Below are 25,484 nucleotides of genomic sequence, written 5' to 3'. Positions count from 1 at the left end.
ATTTAAATAATGCTTGACTTTTCAGTATTTATTCTTATTATTTCTTGTATTTGAGAAGCCAAGGCACCAGCTGACCTAAATCCAATTAGGGCCAATGAATCAGCATTGACTTCAGGGCACACTTCCCTCAAGCCTGACTTAAGCAGTAGATTTCCAGATCTCAGGGAGAAGGGTGAAAAGTGCACGAAAAAAGCAACTTGTATTTGAAAACTTTGTCACTGACCCTTTAGCCCCCAGAATCAATGTCTGTATATAAAGAAATACTCCACTCTTGTAACACAAATGTGAGTTTTGTCACTTAGCCCACAGCTGTTTTCTTACAAATAAACTGCAACACACAGAATCCCTATTTTCATTTCAGATAAATGTTACTTGAAATTAATCTTTTTCAATAGCACAGAATTAAAGGCAGAGGAAGAGGAGGCTGGAGAATTCATTAGGAAAAAAGAACCAGAAGCTATTGAAAAGATGTTAATTACAGTGCATATTCTGCATTTATTCATCCAATAAATGCTAAGTCACACCTCCTCCCAGAACTGCCCACACTGGGGTCTGCTGCTGCCCTGGGAGGGGAATTCCCTGCAGCAGGGTGGTGCTTTCAGCACTGGCTGCTTGGGCCACCATGAAGTGCTGGGTAATCTTGTGAGCCTTTCAGCTGTTGTTTATAGTCACTCAATATTATAACTGACAGCAGGAAGGGCTATTGGTCCCTGTGTCACATAAAGACAGGCTCAGGAGAACGTAATTCAAATTATGGCACCTTTTTATGCAAAAAAAAACATGCCTAAAGGCAAGAAGCAGTTTGGTTTTAATTAAAGACTGCTCCCTAAATGACTCTCTAAAACACAAGTGCTTCACAAAATTCATAACTGAAACCAATGAGATGATTAATTAAACTGAAGACAGTCATTGTTCAAATTTGATATTTAGCAAAGGGAGTGATTTTACAGATATTAAAGATGGGAGTACTGAACAGAAGCTGTAAGACATTTTTTTCTACCTTTTCTTCACCCAAGACACCACAGGATTTTCCTTGGGCTTTTCTTCATAGTGTTATCCATACCCAAAAATTAGGAGCCTTACCCAACCTCATGAAAGAGAATTTGAGCATCCTTAGCTACAACACAGGATTAGTAATTTAAGAACCTTCTGTGTCTGCTTGCTGGTTCCTCCCTGGCTCTACTGGAAAAGAGTTCAGGAATAGCACTGATCTTCCTAAAATGCTTTGGGATCTCCTTGTGCACAGCTGGGGGATCCAATGGAGCTGCCCAAGCAAATCAAAAGCAAGAACAACCCCTTTTCTCAGCACAACTTCTTCTCCCTTGCCAGGAAGGTTTTAGGTTTAGCTGCACACCATAAATGCAGAAAGGCAAATTTTCAGGTGCAGCATCCATTTCATCAGTGCTCCCCATCAACAGTAAAACTGCAGCATCCACAAACACACCTGGACCTCCTGGATAGCAAGGGCAGGTTATAAAATAACAGATACTATATATTAGAACTGATTGGTAACTTAGGATAGCTATCATGCTGCTGACAGTTTGGTTTTTTTCAGTTCAGCATTAAAAAAAAAAAAAAAAAAATCCAGTGTTTTATGAGTGGAAAATTATACCAGCAAAGACTTCTGTTAAAACAAAAAGCTCATGTTTGTAGATAAAAATGCTGTTCAAGAGGATTCATTCTAAATGTGAAAGGCTGAAGGAGTGAACAAAGGGGAAACTTTCTGGAAAGAAAAAAAAGAATTTTTCTGATTACTAAGTAGCTTTTGTGGGACTTTTTTTCCCCCAGCTGTGAGTGATCTAAATGAAAGAGTGGCAGGCTTCCAGAAGCTCATAAAATGTCTAATGGGGCCAGGCACTGCCATCAAGAAATAACTTGCTCCTATTAGCTTTAAGGGGGGTGTGAGATGGGTCAGACCCAGCAGGTCACTGTGGATGTCCCTGGGATGATCCTTCCTCAGAGCCCATGGTTCAAACAACTGCAGGAGACTTCACAAACTCAGATTCACCTAAAGAAGGTGGAGGTCAGGGGAGCTGGGAGGAAAGAATCTGCTCACACACCTGTGGCAAAGGTGATGACACCAAATCCACAAATCCTTCCCCAAGCTGGATGGAGAGACACCTTCCAGGGCAGAAGGGATGATTGGCAGCAATGTTCAAAATTAAGGAATGCTCAAAATTAAGGAATGCTCAAAATTAAGGAACACAAGCAAACAGAGGCCAAGGAGCTCCAGACATGCCTAACTTGTGAGAGGGGCCTTAAATCCTGTTTGGTAGGAAATTTTGCCATTAGGATTGGTGTTTAGATAACCCTGTTCCTCCAGAAGAGCTGTCTGCTTTTCACCAGCTGAATCCTGACAAATCAAATCCTTTTGAGGGACCTGTGGGGTAGAGCCTCTCATGGATTTCAACAGAGACAAGACTTGGCCTGAAAATAAATATGTACAGAGAAATGTGTGTTAAATTCTTCATCTGCAGACAAGATGAGGACATAGATGATAAAAGAATAAAACCCACAAAAAGGTGGACAAGATGCACTCAAAGTAGCTTGAGGAGAGCTCTCCCAGGTGTTGTGCTCATGTCTGAGGGTGCAGGGCTGCCTGGGGTTATCTCAGATTGTGCCCCATGGAGCCCTGGGCTCTGTGGAGACAGTGCTTGGCTGGGAACCACAGCCCTGCATAAATCACTTCCCCACTTGCTGCCCTTTCTCCCCCATCCCGTTTTTATCTTTCCCTTGTTTAGATAGGACAATAGCTGTACCACGCCGTGTGCTAGTACATTAGCCAGCACAATCTTAATTACAGACTTCAGGCATCATCATGATTAGAGTAATAAGCTGTAATTACTCTAAGGTGACAGGACTGCACAGACCTTATCTACATAGATAAGAAGATGTGGTAATATTTCATGTTGAGACACATTTTTCAGCAGCTGCCCATGGAGTGGATTCAGCCTGAGCAGAACCCATGAACACTTCCAGTCTCTAATGGAGGTTTTTCTCCTCTCCTGCCAGCACACAAGCCCACACATTATTAAATAAATCCTACAAACATATTAGGCACAGTTTAAAACCATCTCTTTCAGAGATATCTTTCATCAGCAAAGTGCCTTAAGTGTATCAGGAAGGTGACTTAAATGTATAAATATGTAATTACACGCAATTCAATACAAAGGTGCATTAATATTTATGAGTGTACTGTATAATCTAAAAAAAATTCCATTTGTTTTATTTCAGTTGGGCACATTAATCAGGCTGATGGTGCTGTAGGTGTAGATGCTGTAGTGGGGAAGGGGCTGTGGTGCTGAGCAGGCTCCTGCCTGGCAGGGCACTGCAGTGCCCTGGCTCCAGCAGCACCCACACTCCAGGGCAGGGGGAGCAGCCCCCAGCCCCTTCAGGGCATTTCTCAAGGCAGGAGGTTTGAAGGACACACTGTGCTCTCATCAGGTCTTTCAGGGAGCTGTGCCTGATTTATTTCAGCAGAGTCCATCAATGAGAGCTCATTGATTAAAAATCAAGCCCTCATTGGCAGCAGAGCAGGGCTTTGGGGGGTACACACATCACCCCCATGAGCCCACCCCAGAGCCATCACTGCCCTTCCCTCCCACCCCTGCCCTCTGACAGCACCTGAAAACCCCCCCGGGAATAACTCTGTTCCACTCCTCATTACAGGGTTTTCTATGGGAGTGCTGGATGAAAAACAGCTAGCAAACACACTGCAGAAATTCCTCTGGATGAACATTTCAGGGATTTCAAGCCTTGACCTTTCCAAACCAACCTTGTGGATTAGCATTACAATTCCATTGTTGTAAAAACTTTCTTTCTGAATTTGCATTGAATGTGACATCAGTAAAATACAGCTTTTAAAAACTGATTATTCAAAACAAGAGTAGTTTACACTGCAGTGCTAGTTAAACCAAATTACAGCTGCAATAGTCTACAACTATACTCCAATTATTTGCTCCTCAGGTTCTTATAGAAGTCTTCTACAGCTTTATGTTAGAGCCTAACAATTTATCCTTCACTCCAAGAATGTAGTATAAAGAAATTAGGCATTTTTAAAAAAATATTAAATAATTATGAAATTTCAGTGTAATACTCCACTTTAAACACAAGTATTTAGAAAATCAAGCTTGAAGCTGCCAGTCTGCCCCGTTCACTGTTCACACATCCAAATACCCATGTCAAACAGAACTGCAAGAAAGGCACTTCTGGAGCCTTCTGAGGTGCAAACAATTCACATTTGATTGGGAACACTAGTACAGAAGGAAGAAGCCAATTAAGGGAAAAGAAAATATATTTTCAGAAGCTACAAAAGCCGATTTGAAATTCTTTCCCAGTTCCATCCTGAGCCTAGGACAGCCCAGCCCCTCAGCCTGGGACAGGAGGTGAGGGGAAAGAAAGAACAGGCAAAGGGAACAGAAACAGAAACAGAAACAGAAACAGAAACAGAAACAGAAACGATGGCAAAACCACCACCCCCACATTCACCCACTACACAGGGTACAGAGGTTTAGCTTGTAAGAAATTAGGATGCCTGCAGGGTACAGCTGAGAGAAATGCTGCAGCTTGGCCAGCACAGAATCCTAGAAGGGTTTGGGTGGGAAGGGACCTTAAAGCTCATCCAGTGCCACCCTACCATGGCAGGGACACCTTCCACTGTCCCAGGCTGTTACATCCTGGCCTTGGGCACTGCCAGGGATCCAGGGGCAGCCACAGCTGCTCTGGGCACCTGTGCCAGCCCTGCCCCAATCACAGGGAAGCATCACACAGGGGAATTGTCAGCTGGGAATCCAGGACAGCAACCTGCACAAACTGAACCAAAATCTGCACAAACTGCACCCAAACTGCACACACTGAACCCAAACTGCACACACTGAACCCAAACCTGCACAAACTGAACCAAAACCTGCACAAACTGCACCCAAACTGCACACTGAACCCAAACTGCACACACTGAACCCAAACTGCACACACTGCACCCAAACTGCACACACTGAACCCAAACTGCACAAACTGCACCCAAACTGCACACACTGAACCCAAACTGCACACACTGAACCCAAACTGCACAAACTGCACCCAAACTGCTCACACTGAACCCAAACTGCACAAACTGCACCCAAACTGCACAAACTGAACCCAAACTGCACAAACTGAACCCAAATCCCCCATAAACACTGCTAGTCTGAGGGTACCCAGTTTGCCATCACATCTTGACAGTCCACATCAACTCCTACTGTGTTTCTGTTACACTGCAGGATTTTTACAGCTGATGAATGAAAGTTCCCCAAATCTTCAGTACCTCTCTCCCCTTTCATAATTTGCTGTTTTAATTCCAGGATAAACAACAAGATGTAAAGGTCAGAAAATAATGCACTGACCAGTCCCCTAATCAAAATCAAAAAATAAAAGGAGATGCTTATAGCAACCATTAATTTACCTCCAGATAAAATAGATAAATTTACTGTGTATTCTTCTGATGAACAGCTATTTTCTCAGGAGCATTTCTTCTGGGAAATTCTCCAGAATTTCTTCTGGGAAAAAAATTGCAAACACTCTGAAAATAACACCAAGGAGAAAGGAAGGCAGGTGTAAGGCACAATACAAAAGTGAAAAGGATTCTCAGTGTCACTATTATGGTATTTTAAAACACAGGAGACTGGTGAAGAGAGATGTGATGTTAACTATATTGGGTGCAGCAGCCCATCCACTAATCACAAAAATTCCTTCAAGCCACAAGACCTCCACAGAAAGGTTTCATCTTGTTTTGTCTGCTTTGATTCTGTAAAGTTGCAATCCATTGTCTCCTGCATCTCTCTGGGATATGCAAACAAAGTGGTTGAGTGTTGTGCAAAAGCAGTTGTGCAAGAGAGGGGAGTGAAAGGCAGTGCCAGCCTGGGGTGGCTGCAGAGGAAGGAGAACAATAGCAGAGCAAGTTGCTGTCTGCTCCTGATACCTTGTGTGGATGCACTCTGTGGCAAAGACATTGCTTTGATTTTTCATCCCAAAAATCATTTGTTAACAATAGCATTGGTAAACAGAAGGCTCCTTTTCAGGTCCTGCCGATTTAAATTGCACACAAAAACACATTAAGGCAACATTATTGAGGTTACAAAGTCAAGGGCTTGGAAGTTATGAAAGGCCAGGATTAAGGCTGCAGCCACCACCTTAATTCAGGCCTCTTGTGCATGCAGGCCAAGATACAATCTTTAATTACATGATCCCATGCTCCTATTTCCCTACACAGAATGGAAGGTGTTCAGCTAATGAGCAACCACTCAGGATTTTGTTTGCTCCTCTTTGTCCATAGTGTGGACCTGGGTCTTGTTTACTGATACTCCATTCACAGCCTCCTCTGCATGCACAATGATTAATTTCCTCAAGGGCTTTTCTGCACAGCTCCTCAGATAGTATCAGATAGATACTCAACAAACACCAATGGCCTATTGTACAGTTGTTTTTCCAAAGGTATTTTACTATTCCCATTTTAGAGGTGGCAACAACAGTCCTGACATGTTCAGGTCAGGAACATCTGCTAATTTCAAGCATTCATTGGGAAACATCTGAGGTTTGATTTTTCAGAGAACTTGGCTCCACAGAGCACTTTCTCTAATGAAGCACAGCCTGCATTGATTCCAGCAGCGTCCAGGAGTGCTGAGCACTCCTGAAAATTGGGCTTTAATGGGTTATAAGGATACAGGGAAGAGCTGTTTCTAAAATAATGTGCTGCCATGGCCTCCCTCAATGCCACATATCAAATACAAGCTGGAGGTAGAGGAAATCTAAGACTGGTGCAGGTTGTAGAGCTGGCAAAAGCTGGTGTCATACATGAAGATGAGCATCAGAGCAATTGATTGCTATTCATTTATTTCATGTTCTTCAAACATGATGTGCTATTCTCAGCCTGGTTGTCCCCCCTCCCTTCTCTGTTTTGTCACTCAAATACTGTGCCATTACATGGCACAGTTGTGCAGAACAGTCAAGAAATTACTGGAGCCTGAGCAAGCTGAGATAGCAAAACCCTCCTCTTGGAGCCAGTGTGAGGAAGTGCTGAGCCATGCCAGCCTCGACTGCAGAGCCATGGATTTGTTTTCCTTGAAGCTGCTGGCTCTGTGGAAGGCAAAGCACACACAGCTGATCTGCTCTGACTGCTTCAGCCAGAAGCCTGTGTGCTCCTGCCAAGAGATCCTGGAGCTCTGGCTCCAGCCAGTTCTGCCAGCCTAGAAGTCCCTTTGTGTTTTCTCTAGAGACTTTTGTAGGTCTCACACAAATTGCCAGCAAAGCCCAAGGTTTTGTCTTTGCTGCAGATTTGACTCAGTGACCCCAGCACAGCTGGGGCTGCCTTTTGAGGCTGAAGCAGAGCCAGACCTGGCCTGTCCCAGCAGTGGATCTGTGTCCCCTGCTGACACCATCTCAGCCACGTTCTCTCACCTCCCCATGCACACTCCTGATTGCCCTTGGGTGAGTCCCTGCTGCCCCTGCAGCTCCAGGCTCTGATCCTGGCAGAGCATCCAGGGCTGTGCAGCCCCTGCAGCCCCTGCAGCCCATCCCTGCTCCCTGAGCATGGCTGAGCAGAACCAGCCCAGCTCTGAGTGCTGCCAGCACCACAGGACCAACCTCCTCCAGCCCACCCTGCTCCAGCTGCTCACACATCAGGGAAATGCATTCCCACTGGCCCTGGGTTTATCTCTCAGCACTGTGCCTTAAATAAATGTGCTTGGCTTACCCTGGGAGCAGCAGGGCCACATGCTCATATTTATTTTCTTTGTCTGAGGAATGAAAAGAAATAGAAAAGAGATGTGGAGAGAAGTGCCTAGGGATGCTCCCTTTAAATCTCCATGCCAGGGAAGAGGGCTGCAGTGCTCCTGCACTGCTCAATTGGGATTAGAGGAAAGGCAGAGAGGAGCACTGAGCCAGCAGTGCTGAGTGTGGGCTGTCCCTGAGCTGTGACACTCCAGTGGCACAGTTATGGTGAGACAGACCCCAAGGAGCAGCACTCCCTGTTCTGGAGCAGGAGCACACCCAGCTGGGATGGGCTGGGACTGGCATCTCCCCCAGCTGCCCTTGCCTCACTTCAAGGGGCAGCTTCAGGGCCAGGAATAGTTATCCTTGGAAAATGGGGTGTTCATGATGGAGAGAACCCAACTGAACAGTTACCAAGAACCACATGGAATAATATGAAGCACAAATACTTCAGTATGTCTAAATAATTGAGCAACTCTTCAGTTCTACTCTTAAACTTCAGAATTTTTTATTCTTCACATGGTTTTCTTAATTTTTACTTTTTTTTTTTCCTTATTTAGAATGGAAAAAATATTTTAAAATTTCAAACTTTCTCCCAAAAATAGAAGTTTTGTACATTTATATATGCAGCTATACAGGATTTGCATATACTGATCAAAACACAGATTCCAGAAGATTTCACTGGAGAGAAATAAAATTCCACTGCAGGAGCTGCAGAATGCTGGCTGTGGGCTCCTCCACCCTCCACACATATTGTGTTCTTTGAATAATTCAAACAGCACTTGGGTTGACAGGCCACAGACTCAGGCAAGGAGTTAGTGGGCCAATAAATTTTACATTTAAAGGGTATCCCCCTTATGGTAGGGTTAGAATAAATGCATGTTGGCCTAGACAGCTCTCATCCCTGCTATCCCTGCACTGGGAAACAGATGACTTCAGCCTCACACTGGCACCATTCATTAGCACAGCACTCAGCAGTCATCAAAAATGTATTATGGTTTGTAAATTGAACATTCCTTGTATTCCTTGTCTTGCAGGAAGATGTGCAGCACCAGGAGAGTGCAGTGCATCCCAAAGGTCTCAGGATGCTCCCTAGAATCTCCTGGCACAGGAAGGCACTGAGCTGGGACACACTTGGCTTTGCTGTGTCAGCATCAAGGCTGGGTGAGAAAACCTGGAGTCGAGACAGAGACACCACCCTGAGACAACTCAGGTAAAAACTGCTGTGGGGAGAGATGGAAACATCCCTGTCCTGCCCTTCTGCACCACACAGGGAAACCAGAGCATCCCTCTGCACAGCCAGGGCAGCAGGACACAGAGTGCAGGAGTGAGCAAAGGAAAGGACAGAATTAGCAGAACCACCCGTGGGCTATGCCAGGTGCTGCAGTCCAGGAGTAATCCAACCTGCAGATATTTTCACCCAACCAAAAAACCTCCACATTTTAATGGGTTGTGATTATTGAGCCTTAAGAAAAAGTTAATCTATTTTAAAACAATTCTTTTCATCTTGTACATCAAGAATTGGAATTACTCAACACAGGACCTTTTCTGTCTTTTAAGCTCCTACTGTCTTATATTCCTCTGGATTTTCTGTTTTTCTTCTCTAGGAACTCCCTAACTCTACCACTCTTTTGGCATGTGGCATACAGCCAAGAAGACTGATGAGCAAAGATTTTAAAGAGAAAAAACAGTGATTAGAAAACAAGAAGAGGGAAAGAGAGCTCAGCTAGGACCTGAGGACTGCAACACTTAAGGTGAGCTTGGCAATATTCCTCATTAGGAAAAAAATCAGAACCTTTTTGCAATTAGAGGTTAAAAAGAAACAATTGTTCAACTTCCCATCTGCAAATGAAACCACCTTCTAGCATTCAGGCTGAAAAAAAATAGTAAAGAACAAAAGTATAGGAAATAAAGCAATATGTAACCTTTCCATTTGCTGCCTTATTCTTCCCCAAGGAAACAGATACAGTGAAGATAAATTTGATGATCAAAAAACCAGAGGGATTACATTCTTGTACAGTGCTGATCACTGGCAAATCCCCCTCTCTGCAGTTCAGAGCACAGCTTAGCATAACAGACAAGATTTATCATTGCCTTGTCCTTTGCAAAGGAGACATAAGTTGCTCCTATCTTGAGAATCCTCACTCATGCACACGATACCAGAAGTGTTCTGTGCCCAACACAGAGCCAGGGGAAATGCCAAGTTTTCCACCGCTATTCCTGCACTGCTGTGAAGGCATCACATCCTGGATTCAGCTCTGGGCTCAGTGGATGCTCCAAAGTCTTTGTGGGATCACCCAAAAACCCACCAGGTACGTACAGCAGCTCCTAGGAGGTGAAACAGATCCTCCCTACACACCCACCTGTGTGTAGAACACGGTCTCCAGTAAAATGGGCACAGAACACAGCATGAATAAATGAACAGGGAACACCAGAGATGGCTGCTTGCTCCAGTTTTATCTCAGAGCACAGAACCTGCAAATCCACCTCACACACGACATAAAAAGAAATTTTCCTTCAAAGTTATGCTGTGGCTGAAAACATAATGTCTTCTGCAAATATTCAAGATACTTTGTAGATAGATCTTTTAAAACTGAAGTGTCATCTAATATTCAGGGCTATTTAGAGGCTGGAAAAGCAATTACTGTAATATTTCTTGTTTATAGCCACCTAGAAGCTACAAATTTAACTTGGTAGGGATGCACATTCGGGAGATCTGGTTCTAAAGCAGAACATCTGAAGTCAAGAGCTTTGCTAATGCCTGCAGCAAACTTGCAAGGAGTTACAAAAGCTGTGAATCACATCACTTCAGCAGCACTTAGAGTCAAACCCCACTTGATTGCCTGACTGAACTCGAACTGTTCCTGCTGCAGGAATCATCCCAGCTCCTGTCTCTGTAAAACTGCCTCGAGCAGGAACAGACAGCTGAGAAGAATAAGAACCGTAAGCAGGAAATCAGTCTGCACTGGGAAGGAAACCTTTCCTAGGAAAGATTTATTTTCTAAGCTGCTTGTAGGGGCCAGAATCCAAATCTCTCTGTCTGACCTGATCTCCCCCTGTGCCCTGCCAGGCACAGGATTGGAGCTGCTGGGATGGAAGGTGAGTTATGGATGTGGGAATTCCTGATCTCCCCCTGTGCCCTGCCAGGCACAGGATTGGAGCTGCTAGGATGGAAGGTGAGTTATGGATGTGGGAATTCCTGATCTCCCCCTGTGCCCTGCCAGGCACAGGATTGGAGCTGCTAGGATGGAAGGTGAGTTATGGATGTGGGAATTCCTGATCTCCCCCTGTGCCCTGCCAGGCACAGGATTGGAGCTGCTGGGATGGAAGGTGAGTTATGGATGTGGGAATTCCTGATCTCCCCCTGTGCCCTGCCAGGCACAGGATTGGAGCTGCTGGGATGGAAGGGGAGTTATGGATGTGGGAATTCCTGATCTCTCCCTGTGCCCTGCAGCACTCAGCTAAGCCCTGGACCACAAAGAAGGTATTCAGGAGCCTAAAACTATTTAATTCCCATTGACTGGTTTTCCAAAGGACATCAATGGCTCCATGAGTTTGGGTTTTCAGCCCTCCCATGCAGCAGAGCTCAGTCTGTGCAGGGTAAAATCCTGGGAGAGGGAGATGGGCAGGCCCCACAGGAGCCATGGGATTACAGCCTGGTTGTGGAGAGCAAACAGGGAGGGGGTTCATGGCACATCTCCCTCCTCCAGCATCTGCATCTGCATCCCCACTGCTGTCACCCAGCCAAGGCTGGGCATGTGGCTCTTCTTTCTCCTGCTCTTCCCTGCACAGAGACACACAGGGAGCACTGCACTTCCCTCCCCGCTCCTTCATCCCATGTAACGTGAGATTAGACACTCCTTAGAAAAGGAGTTCAGCACAGAAAATCCAAACCAACACTTCAAAAAGACACCCGAGTCTGCAGCTTTATTATGAGGCAAAAATGACCTCAAACCCCTGGACTAAACAAATGCCTGGGGCAAAAAAAGATGGAATAAATTAAAGGATATAATTATGGCTGGGAAACGAGAGAAGGAGGTTGCTCAATAGGATGAAAGAGGGATTTGAGGAACAAGAAATGAAAGGAGGTGTCAACTTGAATCAGCCAGGTTCAAAACTGCTGCTGATTTTGACTGACACACTGAAGACTTTTCAATTGCAAACTCTTTCTCTAATAAGCTGCAAATTCACCTCTACACTTTTACTTTGATCTTAATGCAAATATTTTATAATGGACACATTTAATGATTTTCAGGTGCTTATTGGTTCTATCAGACTTGATACTGGAATCAATCTCCTCTTTTAGAAAGCTTGGGTTAATGGCAAAGTTTATTAAACTGCATGCAGTCATTCAGAGAAGATCAATAGAGACATGATTACAGAGCAACCAGAGGATTAAACATGAGATTTATCACAAAATTAAACTGAATTAAATGTTCTCTGATAGCACTTGAAATGCTGTCGATACTCTTAACTGATAATCTATGCTTTCTGTGTTTACTTACCAGGCAGCAGGGAAGTCTGACTGGAGGAAATGACTGTAATGCAAAATCTGCAAAGATTTGCTGAGAGCATTAAACCTCACCTAGAAAACCATTATTTCTTCCTGTTAGAAGAGCAAAAGCATTTTGCTCAGTGCCCATTTCCTCTTTAAAGGAGAGGAGGATGCAGCCCTCTCCCATATCACACTCTCCAATCTCCTCCTCAGGGCCATTATAGGATGCACAGGACACTGAAGGATCCTACACAGGGTTACAATGAAATATTTTATGGTTTCCTGCTGTGGCAGTTTTTGCCTCATTCAGAATTAATGTTGAGATCTCGATGACCTTATTAAAACTTATCCCACACACTGAGAAATTTGCAGCTTTCCTGGTTCTCCTTCCCCTCAGCTTAGCCCAGCCACCCCCCAGGTTCTTACACTCACACCTCTCCTTGCACAGCACTATGCAAAGTTCTCTGATGTTCTCTGCCAAAAAATTCAACTCCAAAGCATCAAAAAAAAAAAATAAAACAAACAAAAAAAACAAACAAAACCCACAAACCCCTCCCCTTCAAAAAAACCCAAAACCAACCAAAAAACCCCAGGGGCACCAGAAACATCATACCACTGTCTTAGGAAACAGAAAAGAAAGTCCAGGGGAAAAAACAATCAGGGCAATATTTTTACAGAGAGAATCTAAATTCAGACACTATTATTTGAGAGGGTAGAATTACCCAGCCCCTGCTGCACCCTGAGCTCTGTTCCCAGAATCACAGAGATCATTTCCATCTGCTCTGGCCTGGCTGGAGCACCAAAACCTCAATTCTCAGCAGGAGAGAAGGGGGAGAGGGAGGGAAGGAGCAGGAGACCCTGAGTGCACAAAGTAATAACCCATCCCAACCACAGCTTTGATAAATTCTGATCATGTTTCCATGGGTTTCCAAAATGGTCATAACACACAAATTCAGCTGAAGAGTCCCTTTAAAAATTAATGTTTGTGTTCAACAAGCAAGCAGGAGGAGGGTTGCCAGCTTCCAGGCATTTTTCCATCATACTTTTCAGAGAAGTCTGTGTCCCACCACAGCCTCCACCAAAAACTTAATAAACCTTGATAAAATATCTCAAAGGAAATATGACCATCCAACAGCAAATAAAGTACCCAAAACAAAACCCATCCAAAAAATCCCTCATCAACTATCATGAATTGAATTTTTACTGACTCAGAGGGGCTTAGCTGCTTTCTAAACAGGCTCAGCTATCCCCAGTGTACTTTGCAAAATTCAATCCAGTAATCCAATCCCAGATGCATTATGTGAAATCTTATTTCTCCAAGCTCTAGAAAAGAACAAGCAAAAAGGAAGGCTTTAGGAACACTAATTTGCCAATAAATACTCACTGAGCCAATTTCTCCTTTACTGCTTTTTGGAGGAAAATAGAAGGAAAAAAATCCCAAAACACAAACTGCTGTCCGAATACTACATTCCCTTATTAAAACTTCACTTGTGGATAGAAAAAATACCATGGAGCATGTACCCTAAAATTAGCCCAGCATGTGCTGCCCCAATAAACAAATCCTCAGAAACTAGATTAGCATCATTCCCAGTAGGCTTCCACTACAGAAATCACTGCCAGTTCTTCCCAGAAAGGGAAAATCTCTGTAATATCTAATAAATTGACAAAAATATCTAAATGCAGAGTGGGGAATGTTCCAGCAGGAACCAGTGAAGTCACAGCCAATCTACACTGTGGTTATTAAATATTACATGGATGCCATCACACAGAGAAGTGCCAGAGTGACCAGCAGGGCCATAAAGGTCTGAGTGCTCTGGGAGCTGGGCAGGGACCCCTCCCCTGGTGCTCCATCAGCAGGACACACCTGTGTGCTGGTTCAGGGGTGGCACAGATGGCACCAGGAGCACAGGAGCACTGGCACTGCCCCAAAGCAGCAGCTGCTCCAGCAGGAGGGCAAGGAGCAGGTCAGCAGCTGCATGTGGCATTGAACATCCAGCTCTGACAGCATCCTTCTGCCCTGGCACTGCCCCCTGGGATCCCAGCCCACCCCATTCCTGCTGCCCTGCCTTACTGGCACCAGGGAGACACACTGCCCTCAAAAACCAGCACTGCTGGCTTTCTTATGTTTGCATGCAGGAGAAGGGAAATAAAGCCCACTGGGAAGAATGCAGTTGCATATCTCAGAGTACCACCTGAAAGGTGGGCTGAAGCCAAGCAGGTGACAAAATGGGATTTTCCCAGGCAGTTGTTTCCCTGCAACTGCTCTCTCTCGGGAACAATGGCCATCCCTGCAGCTCCTGCTCATGAAACACACAGCATGCTGCTGCTGATACCCCACCAGTGCATCAGTGACCAGCAGACAGCACAGGGCCCAGAGCAGATCCTGATTATGCCCTGGGCACGAGCAGCCTGTGAGAGACAGCACCAAACTACAGCTGGGAATTCCTGATGGGAGGCTCATCCCTGCTCCTTCTGTCCTGTCCCACAGCTAAGGGATGATGAACTTGCATTTTCCTCCATCCTCTGGCCCTTAGACTCAGAGCTCCAGGGCAGCAGGCAGGTGACAGCTCAGGACATGGAGCTGCAGAGGTTTCTGTGGCTCCCAAAATCACCTCCCTCAAAAAGCAGTTGCTGCGTGCTCTGCCTTTTATTAATTTAATGGTCAGGATAATAAATTTGTCAGTAATGACAAAGAAATTCCCTAGAAACTGGGAGTACTCAAGTGCCATTGAGGCTCCATCTATTTAGCAAATAGATGAATGCCTTTCAGTGAGGCCTGCATGTGATTAAGCAGCTGTCACAATCTCCTGCAGCAGCTGCTCCAGCACAGGCACTGGCACTGGCACAGAGACTGGCACAGGCACAGGGACAGGCACAGGCACAGAGACTGGCACAGGGACAGGCACAGGGACAGGGACAGGGACAGGCACAGGGACAGGGACAGGGACAGGGACAGGGACAGGGACAGGGACAGGGACAGGCACAGGGACAGTCACAGGGACAGGGACAGGGACAGGGACAGGCACAGGCACAGGGACAGGGACAGGGACAGGGACAGGCACAGGCACAGGCACAGGGACTGGCACAGGCACAGGGACAGGCACAGGCACAGGCACAGGGACAGGGACAGGGACAGGCACAGGCACAGGCACAGGCACAGGCACAGGGATTGGCACAGGGACAGGCACAGGGACAGGGACAGGCACAGGCACAGGCACAGGGACAGGGACAGGGACAGGGACAGGGACAGGCACAGGCACAGGCACAGGCACAGGGACAGGGACTGGCACAGGGACAGGCACAGGGACAGGGACAGGCACAGGCACAGGGACAGGGACAGGGATTGGCACAGGGACAGAGACTGGCACAGACACAGGCACTTGTAGCTCTCAGGGCTCTTCCTCCCAGGGATGGGAAGATGATCCTGATGTGAATGGAAACCAGCAACTGAAAACCCAATTAATGAACTGACACAGAAGTAATGGGTCATTTCTCTAAGTCTTTTGCTCACCTTGACTAGAGCAAGTTTCAGATTCATTCAAGTTTTACAAACACAAGAGAATAAATTTTGCTTTCTGACTCACTAAAGTTATGTTTGAGTGGACTCATATCTTCATGAGGGAGTGTGAGTTTTTTTAGAGGGACTTTGATTTCTGTTTTTTCAAGGACTTAGACACTGAATCTATTTAAGCAGTTTGATTTCTTAAAAATTCAGGGTGATACTGATTCTCTTACTTTTACCCTTCTAATTGAGCAATTCTTTTCACATGTGTGCTCTGCTCAGCAGCCACTGAAATTGGAGAAAGTTTTCCAGGGAATTTCTGTGTGCTCTGTTTCTTAACACACACTGCAAGAGGTTAAAAAGAGAGAATACACAATTCTCTGCTCGCCTACTTTCATAACTAAAAAATCATGGAAAATCCCAGGGGAAATGTGGTTGAGCAATGGACTTGGAGAGCTGGTTGTCCTTAGGTAAGGGATATCAAAGATAACACTTGGTCCATTAGAGAGAAAAGGAAATGGCCATGAAGGGTCTTTCAAAACAAGAAATTGAAGGAAGAATGAATCAGCAGAAGACTCTGCTCATACAGAGCACGGGTGCACCTCAAAGAGATGGTTTGAATAAATTTAAGGATATAATTAGGGTATATAAAGGACATATATTAAAGCCTTTCTCTGCAATGCAAGATAGAAAAAGGAAAAGGAAATAGCCACTGGGACAGACTTTCAACCTGGAAACTACAAAATTTCCACCAGCTGAGAATCTGTTTTAATTAGAGGGAATATTTCTGCACAAAAGAAAATGAAGCACAAGATGCTCAACCTAAGGTAAGGAAATTCCAATAGAATATTAACTGCTGAGGCAAACAATTACAGGGCTACCAAACATTAGGTGGCACAGAGGGATCACCCAGGGAACCAAGCAGGAACTTCTTCCTAACTGAGTGACTTCAGTGAGTCCCCACACTGCTTACAGCTCACTGAGAAAAGCTTAGAGCTGTATGAGACAAGATGATCAGAAATCTTTCCTCTGTGAATCCTGAAGATTTACAGCAATGTGCTTGACATTCTGGTTTGCTGAAAACCATCATAAACTCAGAAAATTCTGGAGCAAAGCAGGACAGTGGTGGAGGAAGCTGTGGGGGAAGGGAAGCCCTTCTCAGAGCATCCCCAGCTGAGCACAAGCACACACTGTACCATTTGGGAGGCAACTTTATGTGCTCTTAGTAGTAGATTAATGAATGTAATTACCTAACATTGTGGCTGTGAATGCTGCAAAACTGTAATTTATAGTGTGCTGTAAAGTTCTAATGTGTTTTTATGTCCATAAGCTGCTTAACCATAATCTAATGCATTTGTACACGAGCACCCTCCTAAGTGGCTCTTGGATCAGCAGTCAGCAGAGTCCCCTCTCCTGCACACTCCTGCTTTATGTCTTGATAAAGCAACTTCTGCTGGGCAGCTGAGCAGCAGCAGCTGCTGATGGCATCAATCATTTGAAGTGGCAAGAACTTCCTTCCCTTCCTTCCTTCCTTCCTTCCTTCCTTCCTTCCTTCCTTCCTTCCTTCCTTCCTTCCTTCCTTCCTTCCTTCCTTCCTTCCTTCCTTCCTTCCTTCCTTCCTTCCTTCCTTCCTTCCTTCCTTCCTTCCTTCCTTCCTTCCTTCTTCCTTCCTTCCCTTCCTTCCCTTCCTTCCCTTCCTTCCCTTCCTTCCCTTCCTTCCCTTCCTTCCCTTCCTTCCCTTCCTTCCCTTCCTTCCCTTCCTTCCCTTCCTTCCCTTCCTTCCTTTCCTTCCTTTCCTTTCCTCCCCAAGGAAAGCAAAGCACCAGCACCATACAGAGAGCCAAACCAGCCCAGGCTGGTGTCCCTGTGTGCAATGGGATGGATCACACACCCTTGCTCTGATGGAGAGCCAGGGATGTGGCCAGCTCTCCTGTAGTATGTGCTTATTGTTGCCACTAACTCATTTAGGTGAACCATTTAACTTCTTTATGCCCTTGCTTAACCATCTGTAAAATGGGACTAATAACAAACCTCAGAGGGATTTAGTTAGACTTAATTAAATGGTTTGTAAAGTGCTTTGAGATCCTCAGGAGAAATGTGTTGTGCAAGTGCAAATTATTATTACTGTTACAGTGCTTTCTACTTTCAACACAGTTAAATATTAATGATCCAGTTCTCCTAATGCCCAGTGATACAACTTTCCTGAACAATAATTTTCTCAGCTAAAAAGACACAGGACCTGGTAGCAGAACATCAAAAAACTTCCTTTGTTGTTCATTTATAAGTAGTGTGAAACAGCAGATCAGGGTAAATTTTTCGTATGTATCAAACTAAAGATGGGGATCCCAAATGTGTGTGCTGTACATGCAGCCAGTTCAGAGCCAAACCAATGCCAATTAAATCACCAAATCACAGTGTTCCTATCACACACTGCCAGAGACCAGGGAGCAAACATCAGCACCAATGCTAATATACAATAAATGCCTTTAGTTACAAAAGTACCATGGCATGAATGACACGATTAACATTCAATTAACAGCCCCATCGTGTCAGAGGGAACATCAGTGTCCTGTTAGCAAGAGGGTTACAGCTCCAGGGCCAGGGGAAAGAACATCCTGGATTTTCAATAACCTTTGTCTATTGTGATCTGCCAAAAACGATCTGAAAGTTGCCTGCAGGCAAAAAAAGCAAACAGCCACGATTCTTCCTCTTTTGTCAACTTCTTCCAGGGCAACTTAAAAAGAGAAAAATGAAAAAAATTGACTCATGACTTCAGGTGATAGGAGCTGAGTGGATGTGACCTGGTTTGCAAACCCTGCTGAGCCTTTCCACCCCCAGGAAACTCCAGCCACAAGAACAGCAAGTCCTGCCCCAAACACTCAACTCTCACCTCCCCAGGACGGGGAAAAGTCTGATAAAACTGAACCCCAAATCACCACTGACAAGTGTTTTCTTAGTTTTTTTTTTTTTTTTTTTTTTTTTTTTTTTTTAAATACATAATAATATATCAGAAGCCAAATCAAACATTAAGAAAAAAAGAAGTAATTCCAAATTTGAAGATATTAAGGTTACACACACAACCTTAGGTGGTCTCCACTTGGAACTGTGATGTGGTGTGATTTTTAATTATATGGTGAACTCTGATATTTCTATTTGATCTTCAATAATAATGACATAACAAAGATATATAATCTATTGATAATGAAGTCAAACGTTTTTGCCATCCTTATGTACTACAAAGTGAGCCTATCTATAGAAAGCTGATTAAAAAGCACTTCTAATTTGCTTATATTACAGATCCTAAAATAATTAAAAGAGCAAAGAAAAAAACAAGCCAAGAAAAAAAAAAATAAAGGCGAAGAAAAGAAACACACACACACACACACACACACACACAAAAAAAAAAAAAAAAAAAAAAAAAGGAAGAATTATCATTCTGCCAGATGAAAAAATCCCCTTTCTACTGAAGCACCAGATATTGGAGCTATAAGGATGCACCACACAGGAATGTAGCAAATAGAAATGTGTGGTTTTGAATCATGAAGTCTTTATTTCATCTAACATAAGCTCATCTCATTACCACACCAAAGACTTTTTGTGGCCTGTGTAAAGGTAGGGACAGCACCAGGACTGAAATCTTGCAAACCGTTCTTATCCTGCTCCTACATCATGGGGCAAAAAAAAAAATATTCTCACTTGCTTTGGTTTTCTGTATCTCCCTCGTGGATCAGGTGGGTCACACCTGCTCATGCAGAGATGCTGCCCATGGTTCACTCAGCCCACCTGGAATCTCAGACTCTCTGTGTAAAAAATCCAATTCTCACAGCCCAAATATCCAGCAGTGCAGGATCAGTTAACCTTACACCATGCTAAACTTCCAGAAAAAAACATCCCTGAGAAAGGATTTGCCCAGCTTCATGCAAACAATCTCAAGGTGACCCATGTAAATTTTGGCTGCTTTCAAAGGCAGGCAGAAGGGCTGTCACACACCACAAGGTCCATCAGATGCTGTCCTTTGGCTCCAAACCAGCCTGGCTGAGCAGAACCTGCCCTGAGGAATAACCCTTCAAAAAAACCAGCCCTGAGACACACAACATCCTCTGCTCCCAGGGGTGCAGCCACCTCTGAGCAAATAAAGGAGCTGGGAGCTCCTGGGGTGGCAGGAGTTGCTGTCACACAGGAATGAAGCTTCTCAAGCATCACACTGATGGAGTCAGGGCAAATCCCCCACTATTTATAAGCTTTCTCTACTCCAGGCCTGTGTGCCAGCAAGGAGGAAAAGAGGAGTTGTGGCAATTTTATGTTAGTAATAATTTTAAACCCATCAACTTCAACATAAGAATTTCTATCTGTTTCAATATTTAATTTATTTTGCCTTCTAGTGTTCCTAAATTAAGGAGACATTTTATTGCTCTGGTTGACATTTTTATGAAAACTGAAACTAGGCTTCATTTCTTAAGTGAAATTTCTCCACTTGAAGAGCTAATTAGTGCTGGTGCCCACACTGGGGATGCAGGTGCAAAAACACAGACAGACCTACACACACACACACACTGCCTGGGTGGAAAAATGAATATCCTTTTGAGAACTTGGACATCCTGTACCTTATTCACACAGTAAATGGCCAGATTCTAATCTTTCCCCACTAGTCCACAATTAAAACCTGCATCCATGACTGGACACTACAACCCCTGAGTCTGCATTTTTTTCCTAAACAAGGATTAAAGCAGCACTTAACTACATAGACTGGCTGCCAGTTATTATATTAATATAATCCATCTTGGCTTCCTCTTGTTTTAAAAGAGAGGTAAGTGCTCTGGCAGCCTTGAGTTTTGTCCCTTCTGCCTTCACCAGCTGATTATTTTCAGAATGGAAATCTGGCCTCAGTGGGTACCTGCAAACAGCCTGACTGTCCCTAATGATGATCTACCTGTCTGCTGCTTCCAGGCCACCTGTTTGCAGCCTCCCAGGAAGCTTCCAATATTTTCTCCACATAAACTGCAACCCATCCATCAAGTTGTTTACATCACACTGAGATATATGCACCTTTATCATTAGAGGAGCTGTCTCCAGAAATGGGATGAGCACACAGACATCATAAATCTCCCCTTTTACAGCAGGATTGCATTATTTTTGCTGAAGGAAATGCACCCAGCAGCATCCCAGGATCAGCCATTAAGGGGACACAGTGCAACAGAAGGGCACAAAGGCAGAATGCTTTAAAACACAACCAAAACCAGAGAGGACACGGTGGGTTCTGCAGCAGGGCTGCTTTGCTTGGCTCCAAAGCTGCCATTCCACAAGCACTCCCAAGGCCAGGCAGCCCCTGCCAAGATTTTGAACTGCCTACAAACCTGCTGGCCCTGGATGTTTCCTGTGAGCCCAGGCAGGCACTGCAATTGCAATCTCAGAGCAATCAGCATTCCCTGCAGCTCCAGCACACATGATCTGCCACACAGGGGATGTGCCCAGGCTCTGGAGGATCCCTGTGCCAGGGATCAGGCACAGCAGCTCCATCCTCACCCAGGGGTGTCCCTGAGCCACCTGCACCTGCCCCAGCAGACAGCTGAGATCACAGGCAGGGAAATGTCCCTCCCTGGGAATGGGCGAGCTCAGCTCTGCAGGAATCCCCTCTCACACAAAGCCAGCTGCAGTGGACACCAGCTGGAACTGGGATCCTGCAGGGGGAGACCCACGGGGCTCAGCAGCTCTGCCCCACATCCCCTGGAGGAATCGAGTGGGAGGTGGCAGAGGAACCTGGGGAAGATCAGCAGCAGCACCTCAAAAAGCTGCCAGAAAAGGAGGGGGTGGGTGTGAAGGACTGAAAGACAGTTCATGTGTGAATCAAGCCTGAACTGACACCCCAGATCCAAAAAGAATCTATGCTGTGATCTGCTCAAGGTGGAGAAAAAGAAGTCTCTCCCCAGTGAGGCAAGTATCCCAAAGGGACCTCCTGTGGCTTTGCTTTGTAAACTGCTTTCCTGTTTATCTGCCAAAACAAATAAGGACAATCAGAGTTTGCTGTGGTAAACATCTTTCCTCTTCTTGAGACAAATTCTCTCACAGAGTAATAATTTATTTTTAATTGCTGCATTTAGACAAAATAAACCACTTGAGAAAAAGAGGGCATGCAAAAACAACAACAGATTGGAAATGAAGTCTGGACCTTGACTCGAGCTACAGAGAGAATTAAAAGCAGATTTGAGTTGGTGTGCAAAGCTATTAGAGCAATACATGACATTCCAAAGAGCAGAGCACATTTTCTGTGTCCCTGCAGTGTCCCTCTGCCATGACCCACCCTGTGCAGAGACCATGGGGCTGGAATTAGGATCATTTTCACACCTAGGGCTCTGCAACAGAGAACTGCAGATCCCAAACCTCACATTCCACCACACAAGAACCGAGCTGGTTTTGCCACTAGATGGGAATAGGTGCAGTTGCTGATCTCAGAAGGCTAAAATACAATAAATAACTGCTTATCCCACTGAAAAATAAACCAAGATCATTTTTTCCCTTTTTAAAATGCAGCTACATATAAAATTACAGCATTTGCTATTTCAACAGGAATGTTTTTAGCCACAACAAGAAAGGATTTCAGGAAGAAGTAACAGCTTTTATGAGACCCATTGATAAGTGGGGAAGAAGAGAGGAGCTTCTAGGCACACACAGCCTGGTGAGGCTGGGGTAGCTAAAAGCCTGTTGAGTTTTCTCAAATACCACATAATGAGGGCTGAGGATCAGTCAAATGTGACAGGAAGAGACCCCTGCATCCTGGAAGAACAGAGAAAGACATTTCCTCCAGTTCCATCTCCTTTTCTTTCCAAAAGCAAGCCATGTCCTGAACAGCACAGGGAATAAACCCCCAGCAGGTGACACTGATGCCTTGAAAGCATCTCTGGTACTTCCCAAAGTCTCTCTGGAACATTGATAAGCACAATGATAAAGCCCAAGCACACAAATGTCAGTGAAAGGCACTCAGGGAAGAGGAAAAGGCTTCATGTCAAAGTGCTGCCTTTCCTTCTCTTTATCAGCTGCTCTGCCCCCTGTTCAGTTTGCTCCTGAGCACCTCTGAATGTGCACAGCACCAAACACGGGGCAGGGAGGAGGAGGAATCCCTGGCAGGGGGGCCAAGGAATCATTTCCATCACTGGCAAACTCCAAGATCACCCATTGCCACTCTGTGGCCTGGAAACCAGCTGAAGAGCTAATGAAGGAATGGAATTCTGGTGTGAGAAAAACAAGATTTAATGAGATGGACCAAAGGACTCACCTCTGGTAACTCACTTGTGGATAGACAAGCCCAAAGTGACTTTTGTATTTGCAGGAAAACATGAAAAATTCTGTTTCATTATAGACCATTCTGGCCAGTTCAACAAACAGTTTGTTTATATGGATTCCCTGAGCTCGACAGTTCTGTGCTGGCATTTGGGGTTGCAGATTGCCTCTCTTGAATCTACAGAGCTGTGTTTTTGTGGCATTGACATTTTCCTTTCAAGCATATCAGTTCTTCATTTCAAATGCTGGTTGCTCATTTTATCTGCCCTTTAAGTGTTTAAAAAGATTCAAACAGGATTAAGAAAAAAAAATCAAACCCAAAACCCCACAGTCTTCTGGATTTATGTGTTTTTCTGATGTGTTTGCCATGCTGTAACCAATCAGATAAGCTCCTTAGTTCCCTCCAGTGATGGATTATTGAGTTTTTATTTATGTTTCTCCTTGTTTAGCCTCCCAAGCACCAATACACTTGTACCAATGTCTCAGCTTCAACTCCCATTAAGGAAAGAAAGAGCCAGCAAATGTGATCAGCCTTGGAGATTTTCCAGGGTGAGAGTGCTCCTGAGCCCTCTCCTCTGCTCTGAACACATTTGGCACTGGCTTTGCTCTTTTCCCAGCCCTGCTCCCCAGCATGGGTTCAATACAGAGTGCAGATCACTTGCTGCATTTCACACCCACTTGCAGACATCTGATAGACAGAGGAGAATAAAGAAAAACAGCACTGAGCAATGAAGGTCAAAGATAAGTTCAAGACTGATAAAGGCTGTGATCTCCACCTCCCAAGTGCTGTACCCAGTGTCCCTCCTGATCTACACTTACTGAGCTTTTCTTTCCCCTCCCCAGGCAGGAAAGCACTTTTAGACCAATGGTCAGCTTCAAAATCAACACACTGTGGGTTTCTTCACATGGAAGGATTCCAACTCTAGTACTTAAAGTCAATCTTAATATACTTGGCTATTTGAATTGCTGCAGAATTTTTCTCCAAAGCAACAAACTCACTGTCGAAGTCTGAAGATATTTGTGGTGTTAACAGAATGATGATCTCTTCTGAGGTAAGGGTAAGTCCCTTTGCCAAAAAGTTTAGCTTTGCAGAAGGGTGAAGAATTAATTTCTGAAGCAGCTCCTGGCACCAATTAAATCCTGCTTGTGTTCAGGAGCAGCCTGAGCTGCCATCAAGAAACCTGGACTGATCCTCAGCAAGAGCTTGTCGAGATTTCCTCTACCTGAAGAGCAATTCCATCAATATAAAGTCTGAAAAATTCAACTGGAAATGCTGATTCATCCTCTGGAGGTTCATTCCTGGTACAAGTTAGCTCACCTCTGGCTAAGTTGGGATTTTTCCCCACATCAGACAAGAAAACAGGCAGAGCAATGTGTAGGGAGCAGAACTCCTCAGCTGGAAACCATTGGCTCTGCACTGGAAAACAGAAAGTGCCCACACAGTGTAACTTGCTGGAATTACAGGTGACCCCAGATCTCACTGCTCTGCACTCCAGGGGAGGAGCACAAGAAGCAGCCTGATGCCAGACTGTGCCCTGTGCAAGTGGGACACCTGCCACAGGCACAGCCCTGCAGAACAGCTGTGCCAGCCTCACCCCCTGGCACCACCACAAACCCTGGGCTCTTCTGCCTGCTGAGGGCTGAGAACAGACCATCACCAGCACTTTGCTCTCCCTGTCCTCTCCTGCCCTCTCCAGTGTTCACATTCCCTGCCAAGCTGTGCCTATGGTAATTCTGTGTCACATTCATCAGCATGGTGTCACTGGGGTCAGCTCACGTTGACAGGCTCCCAAAAGAAAGTTAAAACCAGTTTTAACAGACTTTTACCTGTCATCTGCTATGTAAAGGATGGGGTAACACTGCAGAGCTTCATTCTAGGGATTCATCATGGCACAAAACCTGAGAATCCTGACAGAGCTCCTGGCTGGTATGACCTGGAACCCATCAAGACAAATACAGCATTTTCAAAGTCCTAACATCTGCTGAATCCATTGCAGACACCTTACAAGGCAAACAAAAACCATGCCCTAATGCCAGCATGCACTGCTATGATAAACCACTTGATATCTCCAATTCAGTGTGCTCCCAAGTGGTAACATCTGTGAAGAACAAACATTAAGAAGATATCACACAGTCAGCAAAAAATCCATTTCCTCTCCAGTGTATGGGATTGCACTACACATTTCACAGAATTAGTTTACCATAGAAGACAGAAAATCAGCTCCAAACCAACTTGTTTACATGCCCATGTGGGACTGAGGGAAGAGCTCTCAGTTCCAGTCCTTCAGTCATATGCACACATGATCAAACAAAGATTCTGAACCTTAGGGGCAGGTAAACCCCCCTTGCTCTTATGGAAACTACACATTTATAGTAAACAAGAATTAAACACACAGAGAAGTCCCTTTGATTTTTGCACACCTCCTGAGTCCAGCCACTCTGCTGCCCCAGCTGTCCAGGCAGGCTGGC

The 25,484-nt window shown here is 44.9% G+C and overlaps 1 protein-coding gene across 7 annotated transcripts in view; it reads right to left on the bottom strand.

Moving 5' to 3' along the window:
* The window catches only part of AUTS2 (activator of transcription and developmental regulator AUTS2), a 751,974-nt gene that overhangs the window by 548,710 nt on the left and 177,780 nt on the right, over window positions 1-25,484 (bottom strand). The gene's annotated exons all lie outside the window — the stretch shown is intronic.

The sequence above is a fragment of the Erithacus rubecula genome, assembly GCF_903797595.1.
Source record: "Erithacus rubecula genome assembly, chromosome: 22".
In the NCBI taxonomy this organism is placed as follows: Eukaryota; Metazoa; Chordata; class Aves; order Passeriformes; family Muscicapidae; genus Erithacus; species Erithacus rubecula.
The sequence above is the reverse complement of the archived record's forward strand: the minus strand, read 5'-3'. Positions and strand labels throughout refer to the sequence as shown.